Genomic DNA, 15,512 nt, shown 5'->3' on the forward strand with positions numbered 1-15,512 from the left:
ATCCCCACCAAACAGTGTATGAGGATTCCAGTTTCTATACACCCTCACCATCACTTGTTGTCTATTGGCTAATTTTTTTAATTCATTTTAGAGAGGAGAAAGAAAGGGAGAGAGAGAGACAGAGGGAGAGAGAGAGGAGAGAGAGACAGAGAGAGAAGGTGGGGAGGAGCTGGAAGCATCAACTCCCATATGTGCCTTGACCAGGCAAGCCCAGGGTTTCGAACCAGCGACCTCAGCATTTCCAGGTCGACGCTTTATCCATTGCGCCACCACAGGTCTCTATTGGCTAATTTTTATTATAGCCATCCTACTGGGTGTGAAATGGTATTGATTTGTATTTCCCTGGTGACTAATCATGTTGAGCATATTTTCCTGTGCTTATGTATATCTTCTTTGGAGAAATGTTTATTCAGATATTTCCAATGTTTCAGTTGGGTTATGTTTGTTTATTTATTTCCTTTTTTGTACATGCCCTAGAAAGAGAGAGAGAGAGAGAGAGGAGAAGCATCAACTCGTAGTTATATTGCTTAGAAGGGGTGAAGAAGCATCAACTCATCGTTGTGTCACTTGAGTTGTTCAATGATTGCTTCTCATATACATGCCTTGACCAGGGGGCTCTAGTGAGCCATTAACCCCTTGCGCAAGCCTGCAACCTCGGGGTTTCAAACCTGGGACCTCAGCATCCCAGGTCGAAGTTCTGTTTACTGTGCCATCACCAGTTAGGCTATTTTGAATTATACTGTTCATTTATGGAAAAAAATTTTTTTGGCTTGACCAGACTGTGGATAGAGTGTCAGCCTGGGATACCAAGGACCCAGGTTCAAAACCCTGAGATCACTGGCTTGAGTGCGGGCTCACCATCTTGAGTGTGGGATCATAGACATGGCCCCATGGTCTGTGGCTTGAGCCCAAAGGTCACTGGCTTGAAGCCTAAGGTCACTGAGTAAGGGTAACAGGCTTGGCTGGAGCCCCCCCCCCCCCCGTCAAGGCATATATAAGAGGCAGTCAATGAACAACTAAGGTGCCCCAACTATGAGTTGATGCTTCTCATCTCTCTCCCTTCCTGTCTGTCTATCCCTCTCTTTCTCAATCTCTCACTAAAAAAAAAAACCCAAAAAACAAACAAAAAACTTGTTTTTGGTTAGGGGTCTAGCTCTGACTAATAAAGACAATCAACCCAATATTAAGCAACATACTGCTTCTACTGGGGAAAGTTAAATAAGTGCCACTGAAGTCTTTCAGAATACACAATCAATTCTTGGGCATCTTACTGCCCCTTTTCCTTTTCTGGCATTTTGAAAAAAGCTACAAAAGTTGTGTTCATGACTAGAGTCAAGAGAGACCACACATATTTAGCATTTTTATATATTCTATGAAAAAAAGTCTCAGTTATCACTTTAATTACAAATTATTTTGGTGGCTAGCTAAGCAAACTAATAAAAATTGACAGACACCTATTATTCAATTAAAATTTCACATGCTTCTCAGGCAAGGTGGAAGATCCTATTTTTCTAAGTTTGTGTAGTCTTTATTTTAATTATATTTATATACGGGTGGCAAATAAATACATATATATTTTTTGTATTTTTCTGAAGTTGGAAACGGGGAGGCAGTCAGACAGACTCCCGCATGTGCCCGACTGAGATCCACTCGGCATGCCCACCAGGGGGCGATGCTCTGCCCATCTGGGGCGTTGCTCTGTTGCGACCAGAGCCATTCTAGTGCCTGAGGCAGAGGCCATGGAGCCATCCTCAGCGCCCGGGCCAACTTTGCTCCAATGGAGCCTTGGCTGCAGGAGGAGAAGAGAGAGACAGGGAAGAAGGAGAGGGGGAAGGGTGGAGAAGCAGATGGGTGCTTCTCCTGTGTGCCTTGGCCGGGTATCGAACCCAGGACTCCTGCACGCCAGGTCGATGCTCTACCACTGAGCCAACTGGCCAGGGCCTCAAATAAATATTTTTGATGGCGCTGAAGTTAAGATTCACATACAGATGAATGAATGCTGCTATGCTTATTTTTGGTTAATTTATGAGTGCAGCCCTGGCAGGTTAGCTCAGTTGGTTAGAGTGTCATCCCAGAATGCCAGGGTTGTGGATGCAATCCCTAGGGCACATACAGAAAGCAACCAATGAATGTACAACTAAGTGGAACAACAAATAAATGCTTCTCTCTCCCTACCTCCCTCTCCCTTTGCCTCCCTCTCTTTGTCTCTTAGAAATCAACCAATAAAAAAATTTTTCAGAGTGTACACAAATTCAGAATTAGCTTCAGGTCTTTCATAGCAAAAAAAAAACAGTGAAAAAGACATGACACTTGGAATGATTGAGAATTCAAGCCTAGCCTGACCTGTGGTGGCGCAGTAGAGAGAGCACCGACCTGGATTGCTGAGGTCGCTGGTTTAAAACCCTGAACTTGCCCATTCAAGGCACATACCACAAGCAACCAATGAACAGCTAGAGTGAAGCAACTACTTCATTCTCCCCTGCCATAAAATCAATAAATAAAATCTAAAAAAAAAAAATTCAAGCCCATTTTTCTATTACTCTAATATGACTGTTCAAAAGTATATTACCACCTGACCAGGCGGTGGCACAGTGGATAGAGAGTCAGATTGGGATGCAGAGGACCCAGGTTCGAGACCCCGAGGTCACCAGTTTGAACCCAAGGTTGCTGGCTTGAGCAAGGGGTCACTCGGTCTGCTGAAGGGCCACTGTCAAGGCACATATGAGAAAGCAATCAATGAACAACTAAGGTGCCGCAACAAAGAATTGATGCTCCTCATCTCTCTCCCTTCTTGGCTGCCTGTCTCTGTTTCTGTCATAGACACACAGACACACACACAATATATATATACTAGAAAGCCCGGCGGTCATACGAAATGACCGCTGTTCTAGATATTATAAATTGTAATTAAAATGATTTATGCAAAGGTGTCTGCTAATTCAAACTGAATTACCCAGGGCAGGCGGCGAGATCGCCCCTTTGCTTAGTGCCCCACGGGGTTTCCCCCTTCTACTTGCTTAATTGCTTAAAGTAGAGTGCAATGAAGGAAACCACTGGTGGTACATTTCTTAAGAGCCACCACTAGCTCAATAAATAAAGGTGATTTAAATATGTTTTAATCCTTTTTGCGTTTCGGTCAGCATTACTCTGTCGTTTTTTTTGCATTTCTCTCCTGCCTTTGTTCAAGGGACTCATTTTGTCGAGAGAGGCTTTTTTGTCTTGCACCTGAGGCAAGCCTTGTTTCTCTATGCTCATCAGTCTCATTTTGCCGAGAAAGACGCATTTGCTCTGCGACTGAAGCAAGCCTTGTCTTTCTCTGCTCAGTGGTTTCTTTTTGTCGAGAAAGCTGTTTTTGTGCAGCTTTAGCTCCTTTTCTCTCCTCTTCAGAGCTGTATTTTCTAGGAGGCATTCTTAAAAGAAATTACGTTAAGACGTAGTTTTTATGTAAAACAGATGATTGCCAATGCAAACAAATGTTCACCTTCCCCCTGACCCGCTCAATTTGCGTTCAGCCGTGGCAACTTCACCCCATTGGCTAGTACAGTTACGCAAGTAACCAATAAACTATCGGCGACAAACAGATACTTAAGCCGCATATAATAAAGATATATATATGTGTGGCCAAATTTCAGAGACATTATATGTAGACAAAAATTTCCAAGTGGAAATAATGGATAAGCAATTTATTGAAAGAGTGTGAAGAGCAGTCCAATCTTCTGCTTCAACTACCAAATTATAACACAATGGAAACATTTAACCCATTTATGCCTGATTGACTCCATTAGTAGGATGAGGCTAGTAATTTCAATATATATATAACCTGAGTGTTTGATTTTTTTGTTTTGTTTTTAGCAAATGGAATGATTATCAGTCATTGAAAATATAACCTGTTCAACCTAATTTGTTACCAACTTACCCGATGGTTGTATAAATATCCGGTAGCTACAAGTGTTTTCTCTGGTTGTGCTTCCCTGCCTCCTGGAGAGGTCTGGGGGAACGGCTTTGAGGACACGATCCCCAGAAAATGCTGGTCAGAGTGGGCCTACCTCCTTTATGGGAGACTTCTAAACACTCCTCATCTTTCCCCTGAAATTATTGCAGAGTTCTGTAGCTTTAAAATAAAATAAAAAATCTGTCTCAATCTGTCTATAGTAGGATTCAAAGGCTAAGACTGTCAGCCAGGTAGCTAATCTAATGTGAATGGATTTAATCAGATTGCTCTTCACATGATCAGTTGCACTAAGGAAATGAGTTTTGACATGAGGGGGGTTAGGAGAGGTAAGTAGTATAGGTCATGGAACATTTGGGAGGTTTGGGCAAACTGCTCTATGTCTAAAAGTGGGGGTGTTGAAAATGGAGATCTTTCGACAGCATAAGGGGTCTGGAAGGTAAGAAAAGCACAAGTGAGAAACAGGTTAGAAGGGAAGGTTGTAGGATATAAAGTAGATTCAGCTTTTTCAGACAACTTTGCCCAAGAAAAACTCTAAATAGGGAAAGTAGAACAAACCTTGTCCTTATCCCATTTCTCTTCCCATTTTATTTGCTCAACTTGCTCCTCCCTGCCTGCTGTTCTAGGACCCAGCATCAGACTGGAGTTACTGTTGTTCAGCTTTTCAGTGTGCTAAGTATATCCCTTCTCCAGATTCTGGTCGAACTGAGATAAAATCCAAGAAGCCAGATAAGGATTAGAGTACTAAAGTATAATTTCATAGTCATTTATGATAAAGCTGTACTGGAGAATTTAGCTTAGACTTGTGCTTACTCTATTCCTTCTTAATTGACCTACCCCCATAAAACTGTAGCACTTAAAACTGCAGGTCTCTCCTGCAGAGAACGAAAGTCCTGTCTCCAGGGAGTTTATCTCTTGGGAGTTGAAATAGAAAGGAAAACTTTCTCACCTTGAAGACGTGAAAAACAAGAGAGCCAATGAATGCTCAGGGGTGGGGCTTATCTGGAATACTGACCTTTATCCCTATTTTAGCCACTAGATCAATCTTTTTCCTTTAGGAGGAACCACTGGTGGGGTGGAAAGAAAGAAGAGTGTTCCTATGGTCCCTGAGTTCTGATGTCATTGCACAGAAGAAAATAAGCAGCCACTTTCTCATTAGTTAAGTGTTTTGTGGGTAATATTGTAGGCTGGCTTACGAACTTAATCACCATTTATAAAATTGAAACCAAGAACATGTTTTCCTTGAAAATAACTAAATGGCCTGACCAGGCGGTGGCGCAGTGGATAGAGTGTCGGACTGGGATGCGGAGGACCCAGGTTCGAGACCCCGAGGGCACCAGCTTGAGCGTGGGCTCATCTGGTTTGAGCAAAAAGCTCACCAGCTTGGACCCAAGGTTGCTGGCTCAAGCAAGGGGTCACTCAGTCTGCTGAAGGCCCCCGGTCAAGGCACATATGAGAAAGCAATCAATCGAGAAACTGATGATTGATGCTTCTCATCGCTCTCCGTTCTTGTCTGTCCCTATCTATCCCTCTCTCTGACTCTCTCTCTCTCTGTCCCTGTAAAAAAAAAGTAGAAAAGAACTAAATGGCTTTTAAATGGGTGATCATTTCATTGTGATTAAAGATATAGATTATTCATTTCCTTGTTTTACTCCTCCCATATCTATTGAGTGTCTGATATACAGTAGGCACTAGGCTAGGCCATCAGAATTCATCAGTGCACAAACTACTTGCTCTTGTGAAATTTACAGCCTAGAGAGACAACAAATACAAGTACCATTACAGTAAAGCATAGTAAATGGTAGAAAGCATGGAGTGCTTTGGGACCACAGAGGAGGGAGACTAATCTAAGAGGGTCAGGGAAGTGGTGTGTAGGAGCTAAGATCATAAAGTAGAATATGAACTAGTCAGGTAAAAGGGAACAGTGAGGATGAGCCATAGCGATTCAGGTGGAAAGAACATGAGGAAAGGCTAAGAAGTGTGAGAGTGTCATATACTAAAGTATTTTCAAACTGCAGGCACTTAGGCACCTACCAGTAGATTGTAAATTCAGTTTAGTGGGTTGTGACCTGTATGTTTATTTTCTTTCACTTTTTTTGTTTGTGTGACCTATGTGTTTTAAAAAAGAAATAAAATAGAAAAGAGTGTCACACAGAGATACTTATTAGATTGTGGTATATAGTTAGAAAACCCCTACAACAGAGCAAACAGGTCCAGTGTGACCACAGCCAAAGGTCGTGGGTAGGTGAGGATGATTATGCAGGATTTATTCAATAGTTAACCTTATTAAAGACTTCGGATTTATCTTAGAGGAGATGACAAGATACTGAAAAATTTTAATCAGGGCCTTATTAGATTTATATTTTCTACAGATCCCTTTGACTAGTATTTTAAATGTAAACTTTAAATTTCTTGGCCCATTGTTACAGGTATTCCAAAATTGGTTTCAATCTTGTTTTTTCCTCCTCCAATCTCTTTTTCCAAAGAATCATTCCACTATGTTTTGTGCTGGACCCTTGCATTTCATAAAGATTTCTTGTTTGCCTAAGTGCCTTTGTGCCGAAGCTGAAAGATCTATGAGAGCAGACCTTGCCTCCGTCTCATTCATGTTGAGTCTCTGGCATTTAGGGAGGTGTCTGGTACCCAGTAAAGACTAAGCAAATCTTTGTTGATAGAGTGTAAATACCCTTAATGTGAGAGCTGTTACATAGTAGCAGAAGCGATCTTGATGTTGCTTTTGAAAAAAGTTTTTATTAGAAAATCTTAATTTTTTTTTTTTTTTTTTTGTATTTTTCTGAAGTTGGAAACAGGGAGGCAGTCAGACAGACTCCCGCATGCGCCTGACTGGGATCCACCCAGCATGCCCACCAGGGGGCGATGCTCTGCCCATCTGGGGCATTGCTCTGTTGCAACCAGGGCCATTCTAGTGCCTGAGGCAGAGGCCATGGAGCCATCCTCAGCGCCTGGGCAAACTTTGCTCCAGTGGATCCTTGGCTGCGGGAGGGGAAGAGAGAGACAGAGAGGAAGGAGAGGGGGAGGGGTGGAGAAGCAGATGGGCACTTCTCCTGTGTGCCCTGGCTGGGAATCGAACCCAGGACTCTTGCACGCCAGGCCGACGCTCTACCACTGAGCCAACCGGCCAGGGCCCTTAAAAATTTTTTTAATTGACTTTAAAGAAGGGGAGGGAGGAAGAGAGAGAGAAACATCAATTTGTTATTTTACTTATTTATGAATTCATTGGTTGATTTTTGTATGTGCCCTGATAGGCAGTCAAACCCACAACCTTGGTACACTGGGATGACTCTCTAACCAGCTGAACTACCTGGCCAGGGATAGAAATTAGTATTTTTTTTTAGTTGAAATCATGTGATACAACCACATTCAATTATTTAAAGGATAATTTAATAAAAAGTACTCTTATATTAAAACAGTGTAGAGATAAGAACATCAAACTTTCTGATGTTGGGGTTTCTCCTCCCCAGGAGTACAGAGCAATAAGAAATTGGTCATAGGGAGATGCCTGACCAGGCAGTGGCACAATAGATAGATCGTAGGACTGGGACACAGAAGACCCAGGTTCGAAACCCCAAGGTCATCAGCTTGAGTGCGGGCTCATCTGGTTTGAGCAAGGCTCACCAGCTTGAGCCCAAGGTTGCTGGCTCGAGCAAGGGGTCACTTGGTCTACTGTAGCCTCCCAGTCAAGGCACATATGAAAAAGCAATCAATAAACAACTAAGGTGCCACAACGAAGAATTGATGCTTCTCATCTCCCTCTGTACCTGTCTGTCTGTCCCTATCTGCCCCTCTCTCTGACTCTGTCTCCATCACCAAAAAAGAAAAATAAAAAAAAAATAAATGGGTCATAGGAAGAGATAGCCCAGCTGTCATTTATATTTTGTTGGAACAAAAAGGCATTCTCTGAGCACTCCCCCAAAAGTAGTTTTATAAAGATGTCTGGGGACAAAGTAAATTAGATTAAAATGTATCACTCATATGAAGTTACTGGAGAGGCAACAGAAAATAGATTTTGATTTTAAAAGAAGTAAAACTAGCCTGACCAGGCGGTGGTGCAGTGGATAGAGTGTCAGACCGGGACGCAGACGACCCAGGTTCAGAACCCCGAGGTTGCCGGCTTGAGCGCGGACTCACCAGCCTGAGTGTGGGGTTGCTGGCTTGAGCATGGAATCATAGACATGACTCCATGGTCACTGGCTTGAGCCCAGAGGTTGCTGGCTGGCTTGAAGCCGAAGGTCGCTGGCTTGAGCAAGGGGTCACTCGCTCTGTTGTAGCCCCCCCCCCCGTCAAGGCATATATGAGAAAGTAATCAATGACCAACTAAAGAAGCCGCAATAAAGAATTGATGCTTCTCATCTCTCTCCCTTCCTGTCTGTCCCTATCTCTCTCTGTCTCTGTCACACACACACACAAAAGTAAAACTAAAACATTTGTACATCCCCAAGATCTTACAATGTTGTAATGTAACCTATGAGTTCCATTAAGACACCAACTCCAGATGAATTTTGAGGAGTTATTAATTAGCTGGCTAGCTACACACAGCACAATCCCAAATCAGGTAGGGCTTCATACAGTTCTGAGCCTGCTTTTATACAAAATCAAGTACAGGCACTGTACTGGTTGGGGTGGGTAAGTAGGGGCTTGTGATCCCTTTGTCCAGAGGTATAAGTCTCCTTAAGACTTTAGGATGAGAAGGTGAGTCAGAGTGTAGGAATTCTTAATTAAGGTACATAAATATTCTTTTCTAAAGGCTTTTAAGAAAAGAGAGGTGGAGGGATTCTCAGATAAGTTCTATCTTCACTGCTCTGTAAATTATAACTTATTTGACCTAGTTGCCTTTGTAAGCCAGGAAGCTCCTGCATTCTTCTCTTTCCTTTCTCCACAGAAAGGAGGGGGCAAGAGGCCTGATTTTTCCTCATTATTTTTTAAATTTATTTATTCATTAGAGAGAGAGAAAGAGGAAAAGAGAAAGAGAGAAGGAGGGGAGGAGCAGGAAGCATTAACTCCCATATGTGCCTTGACCAGGCAAGCCCAGGATTTTGAACCAGTGACCTCAGCATTCCAGGTCGATGCTTTATCCACTGCACCACCACAGGTCCGGCTGATTTTTCCTCTTTAAAATGGTGTTGCTGCCTGACCAGGCAGTGGCGCAGTGGATAGAGCGTCGGACTGGGATGCCGAGGACCCAGGTTTGAGACCCCTGAGTCGCCAGCTTGAGCACGGGCTCATCTGGTTTAAGCAAAAGCTCACCAGTTTGGACCCAAGGTCACTGGCTTGAGCAAGGGGTTACTCGGTCTGCTGAAGGCCTGCTTATTATTTAACGTGCTTAAAATATAATATTATATGTCTTACCTTTTACTGTGTACTGAGACATGGAAAAGATTGTAGCAGTTTGATTCTGAGACCTCTCTATAGTAATGGAAGCTATCACTTTATTTAGTAAATTTGTCCATTGTAGAACTTAAGAGACAGTTGAAGGGTTTTCATAGGCACTAATTATATGAAATATGCAAAGATAAGAAAAATATAACCAATATTGAGCACAGAAAATAGCTCTTTACGGCCTGACCAGGCGGAGGCTCAGTGGATAGAGCATTGGACTGGGATGCCGAGGACCCAGGTTCAAGATTCCAAGGTTGTCAGCTTGAGCGCGGGCTCATCTGGTTTGAGCCAAAGCTCACCAGCTTGGACCCAAGATCGCTGGCTTGAGCAAGGAGTTACTCGATCTGCTGAAGGCCCGCGGTCAAGGCACATATGAGAGAGCAATCAATGAGCAACTAAGGTGTTGCAATGCACAATGAAAAACTGATGATTGATGCTTCTCATCTCTCCGTTCCTGTCTGTCAGTCCCTGTCTATCCCTCTCTCTGACTCTCTCTGTAAAAATAAGAAAAAAAAATGGTGTTGCTAATGCTAAGTTTTACAGTTCCTTGGCACCTTATCACACAAATAAGAATTTAATGATGTCAGTTTGTTGCCAGAGAATGATTATACTGTCACAGTACTGTGACTTCACAGAATTAGATTGTGAAACCCATCTATGAAGGAAAAATTCTTTCAGGGTATGGTTTTGATAAGTGGCAAGAGACATTATGAAAAATGCATGAAAGATTGATTTCAATTTCAGAATCAGATTTCTTTTTAATGTATATTTGAGATGTGGAAACTGCTAATTAGTTATGTAAATAAGGATTCATGAACCTTAAACATAAATGGAAAGACTCCAGTTCTTTGAGGAAGCGTTTTTTTTAGTCTGAGAGTGGCTTTTTTGGATAAGCTATTCATATTTCTGGTAAGTTAAGAGTAAACAATACAGGAAAGCAATAGGGTCAAAGGAGCATATAGTGGGGGAAATATTATGTCTCTTTCATCAATAGCCAGTGTATTCTCCTGAGACTTAACGCAGACTATAAAGAAAGCAAAATTAGTAGGTAACCCTTGAGTCCAAACCCTGGCCTGTTATTTTCTTCATTATATCTGCCACTTTCTTTTATCTTTTAGATAACAAACAATTAATAAAGAATTTTTTATAGTAACTTTCTAATTCTCTTTAAGAAGAAAAAAGAAAGCTCTTGTAGTTTAGGGTTTCTAGATTATAGGTTCTCAAAATAACCCCAGGCAAGCTCATGGATTCCACCTTTCTAATGCATAACCCCTGATTAGGTAGACTCAGCTGTCCCAGAATAAAGCTTATGGTATGATTTAAGGTAGTATGTTTTATTGTCTGATTGTAAAGATGTTATTTGGATATCATTTTAAAATGAAAAGCTATATCAGATATGATCTTTAAATTTAACAACAGCATCAGAGCTACTTCCTATTCCAGCTTTCATTTCCTTTTTTTTTTTTTTTTTTTTTTTTTTGCATTTTTCTGAAGCTGGAAACAGGGAGAGACAGTCAGACAGACTCCCGCATGCGCCCGACCGGGATCCACCCGGCACGCCCACCATGGGGCGATGCTCTGCCTACCAGGGGGCGATGCTCTGCCCATCCTGGGCGCCGCCATGTTGCGACCAGAGCCACTCTAGCGCCTGGGGCAGAGGCCACAGAGCCATCCCCAGCGCCCGGGCCATTTTTGCTCCAGTGGAGCCTCGGCTGCGGGAGGGGAAGAGAGAGACAGAGAGGAAGGCGCGGCGGAGGGGTGGAGAAGCAAATGGGCGCTTCTCCTGTGTGCCCTGGCCGGGAATCGAACCCGGGTCCTCCGCACGCTAGGCCGACGCTCTACCGCTGAGCCAACCGGCCAGGGCTCATTTCCTTTTTAAAACGTGGTTTCCTTAAGACCTGTGTTGTTCCATATCTATAGGTACTGTTTAGTGTATATATACTAGTCAGTATATATAGGCACAATACTTGACAACATGCTGACAAGTTTAATTATAAGTAGGATGGGTAAGTTGTATAAAATGTAAACATTAACTTCAGTTGATTTTTTTTTTATTTTTTACAGAGACAGAGAGAGAGAGAGAGAGAGTCAGAGAGAGGGATAGACAGGGACAGACAGACAGGAACGGAGAGATGAGAAGCATCAATCATCAGTTTTTTGTTGTGACACCTTAGTTGTTCATTGATTGCTTTCTCATATGTGCCTTGACGGTGGGGCTGCAGCAGACTGAGTAACCCCTTTGCTCGAGCTAGAGACCTTGTGTCCAAGCTGGTGAGCTTTGCTCAAACCAGATGAGCCTGCGCTCAAGCTGGTGAGCTCAGGGTCTCGAACCTGGGTCCTCCACATCCCAGTCCAATGCTCTATCCACTGCGCCACCGCCTGGTCAGGCCAGTTGATTTTTTTTAAATGACAAAAGTGCTTTATTCATTAAGAAGGAACATTTTCATCAAAGGTTAGTAAAGGATGTGTTTGCTGATTTACAGAAAGATAAAAACATGGAATGCATCACACATTTGTATGCCATCATTACACAGGGGCCAAGCTAGTCTAGTCTGTATCATTCTAATTTTAGTATATGTGCAGCTGAAGCCAATACTCAATTGACTTTTTTAGAGGAAATTGGAGCAAAAACAGTTGATTTGAAAATTATAAGCTGGGGGGATTCAATACAGCAATGTATAACATTTTTGTGATTGTGTGGTATAGTATATTTCTTTTTTTTTTCTTTTAATATTTTTTAGGACATTGTTGTCAAATAAGTTTGTTAAATATAATTTTTATGTTTGCTCACTGATAGTTTGCATTGGGGGCTGGGAAGCGCCAGGTATATGTGATCTGTGAAATTGCAAATTACCTTCCTGCTTGAGAAGAGCCATTGATTTGCTAATGCTTCCTGGAGGGAAAGTTTTCACTCCAGAAAGTTGTTTTTTTTTTTTATTTATTCATTTTTTTTTTTAGAGAGGAGAGGGAGAGAGGAGAGAGAGAGAGAGAGAGAGAGAGAGAGAGAAGAGACAGAGAAGGGGGGAGGAGCTGGAAGCATCAACTCCCATATGTGCCTTGACCAGGCAAGCCCAGGGTTTTGAACCGGCGACCTCAGCATTTCCAGGTCGACGCTTTATCCACTGCGCCACCACAGGTCAGAAAGTTTTGAAAAGAGCAGAGAAGAAGAAGGAGAAGGAGAAAAGAAACCATGTTGGCAGAGGGAGAGCAGAGAGAATGCAGAGTGTATTTCTTAGTAAGGGGAGGAAAAATAGAAAGTTAGATTTTGAACATTTTGTAAATACTGTTTGTGTAATAATGATGATAATAATTAGCTAATATTTTTTGAAGGCTCAATCCACTGTTCTGAGCACTTTACATGTATTAAGTAATTTCATCCTCACAGTAACTCCATGAAGGAAGTATTTTTTTTCATGAGGAAACTGAGGTATAGAGGTATAGATTCCACGGCTGGTGAAAATCAGAATTTAAGCCAAAGCAGTTTGACTTGGGAGTCCAGGCTCTTTACTATCAATACCACTAGTGTGCTGACACTTCCTGACATTTAATTTTTTGGAAGCAAATCATTTCTCTTCATTGAAGTGTGAAGATTTGCTGAATAGATCAGTTGAAATTCCCCCATAAAATATCCTAAGGCAAGTCATGTTATTTATTCACCTAATGAAAGCACGGTGAAAATCTCAGTATGCTTCATAAAATTTCAAACAGTGTAAAGCATTTGCCAGTGATTCCCGTGAACAGTACTGCTTTAAACAGGCGGTTAATATTCTCCTTTTCAAAACGTACTCCACCAGAATCAGTATACTCACTCAGGTGTGGAGTTTTGATTGTGTGTAGATTTTGTAATGTGGATTTAGACTCAGACTACCCCTTAGAACAAAATGTGTCTCAGTCTCCAGGGACGTCGCTTAACAGGCAATCTCAGCCTGTGTTTGAGCATTAGGGAGGGAGCACAAAAAGAGGACAACATTTAAATAATTTAACGTTTTATACTTTTTAAAGAAACAATGAGGTCATCTTTCTGAGTAAAATCATACTGTTTGTGACTTGTGTTTTGTGTGGAGTTATTTTCATTTTGAATTGTGCATGGTGAATTATGGGGAAGACACACCACGGATGAGAGGGTGGCCTGGCCCATGCTTGGAGCTTGGTGGGGCAGAGAGAGTGATTGATTCATAGTCGTCTAACAAACATACGCTATAAGTGAAATCATGGTTCTGAGGAACAGACACAGCGGCGTGGTGGCAGTTGTCTGAAAGCATTTGGGATGTGCTGATTGAAGGAAGGCGGTTGCCTTCTAGTTGTGGTGTTCTCACTGGGGAGTGCGCAGTGAGGGAAAAGCAGAAAAGAAACAAGAAATCTTAGGGCTCCTGGGAGTTTTAGAAACAGCAAATTGTAAGTAGCCATTAAAAATAACTAAATTAATACTGATAAGGAAAAATTTTAAATACTTTTTGAAATGCAAACAGCTGGATGAAAAACAGTATGTACAATGTGAACCATTTTTGTTTTAACATATATATCATATTTTTCGCATCATAAGCTGCACCTGACCATAAGACACACCTAGGGTTTTAAGGAGGAAAATAAAAAAAATATTCTGAACCAAATGGGTGTTAAAATATTTAATAAAATATACCACAATAATATTTCAACAATGTAAACTCAACAGCAGTATTAACAACCATTAGCACTGTTATTAACAAATGAGAAGAGACTTTAATGTTCAAATACTCTTCTAGTTGTCTGGGAACCCGCAGCAGCTAAAAAAAAATGAACATTTGCTCCGTAAGATGCACAGGCATTTTCCCCTCCACTTTTGGGGAAAAAAGTGCATCTTATGGAGCGAAAAATACGATATATATAATATAATATTACCATCATATACACAAATATGTGATCAGTGATTAATTTTTTTATCCTTGACTTTTTTTTTAGTTTTCATTTACATTGAACACATATTGCTATGTTAAATATTGAACACATATTTAACACATTTTCTGTTAAAAAAACAAAAGAAACTCTATGCCAATGGATGTTGGAAGCACAGTTTCAAATGGGGTGTGAAAGAAGGTATGTTTTTATGAGCAAAAGACCATTTTGTGGCAACAAAAGCTGGTTTTGAGTGGCTTTGAGAGTAGTTTTAGTTTGAACTTCAAGTTGGACTTAGAACCATTCAGAAAAATGGCTCCTTTTTTTTTTTTTTTCAACTGGTATTTGAATAAAAAAGTGTACAGCCCTGACCAAAGGGTAGAGACTTGATTACAGGGAGTAAAGGTGATGAGTTAGGTCATTGTTTCAGTTTGATGCCAAGATAATTGAGTAACATAACACTGTGTACCTGTAGTTTATCTAATCTGTGTGTAGTCGCTGTAGGGAGTTTGTGCAGTTGAACCAACTTCGTAGTCTGTACCAGGGAACACGATTGAGGGAAAGTGCAATTTGGGGAAGGCAGAAGACCGGGCTTCATCTCCCTGAGTGGAGATATCCCAGCGAGGTAAGGTATTTCTCGGCCACTCCCTGAGGAAGACCTCAGTGTAGGAGCGGTCCTAGTTCATCCCCTAGTGCCTAGTCAGAAGGTAATGTTATTTGGGTGGCCCGCTCATCCAGGTAGCCTGCTGCTTCAGCTCCAGCTCACTTCCCTGGGGGAAGGAAAGGGCCCTGGATAAATAAAAGTGCTCTGAGTAAATATTTGGAATGGGAAAGCTGAACATGACAAGAGACTCTTAATCTTAAAATGTAGAATAAAAATGATAACCTTACAGGTGGCATATAATTTTTTTCTTCTCATTTTTCTTAAAAAGAAAGTTTTGCTTTTCTTTTAAACTTTGACATGTCAGCTTCCTTTCTTCCTTTCCCTTTTCTTAAAAAATATTTTTAAAAATTTCACACATTGGCATTCTTTCTTACCTTAACTTTCTGGAAGGTTTTATTTTCAATTTTCAGTTTAATTATACAAAGAGTCAAGGCATATTTTAAGTAGGTCCCAGAAGTGGGTTTGCATTTTTAAAATTGAATTCTTTCTCGGAGTATAAGGACGTGTTAAGGGTAGAATTATGAAAGTATACTTCTGTATAAGTTCTGAATAATAATTTCTACTCTCTTGAAATGCTGATGAACTCTCCATACTTAGTTTCTAAATTTAGGTATTTCAGATTTATACAAT

General features: G+C 41.3%; 1 protein-coding gene and 1 non-coding gene across 5 annotated transcripts in view; one reads left to right on the forward strand and one right to left on the reverse strand.

Moving 5' to 3' along the window:
- SLC41A2 (solute carrier family 41 member 2) overlaps positions 1-15,512 on the forward strand; it is a 122,657-nt gene that overhangs the window by 2,021 nt on the left and 105,124 nt on the right. Inside the window, exon 1 of one of the 4 annotated variants that reach the window (XM_066356237.1) lies at positions 14,719-14,843. The exons of the other annotated variants lie outside the window; for them this stretch is intronic. The gene's annotated coding sequence lies outside the window, so the exon portion shown is untranslated. Of the gene's footprint in view, positions 1-14,718; positions 14,844-15,512 lie in introns of those variants that run through there. 4 annotated transcript variants of the gene reach the window in all.
- Positions 11,836-11,944, reverse strand: LOC136390312 (U6 spliceosomal RNA). The gene has a single exon (XR_010748724.1). It is a non-coding gene; the product is annotated as a U6 spliceosomal RNA (small nuclear RNA).

Source organism: Saccopteryx leptura, chromosome 1, assembly GCF_036850995.1.
Source record: "Saccopteryx leptura isolate mSacLep1 chromosome 1, mSacLep1_pri_phased_curated, whole genome shotgun sequence".
Lineage (NCBI taxonomy): Eukaryota > Metazoa > Chordata > Mammalia > Chiroptera > Emballonuridae > Saccopteryx > Saccopteryx leptura.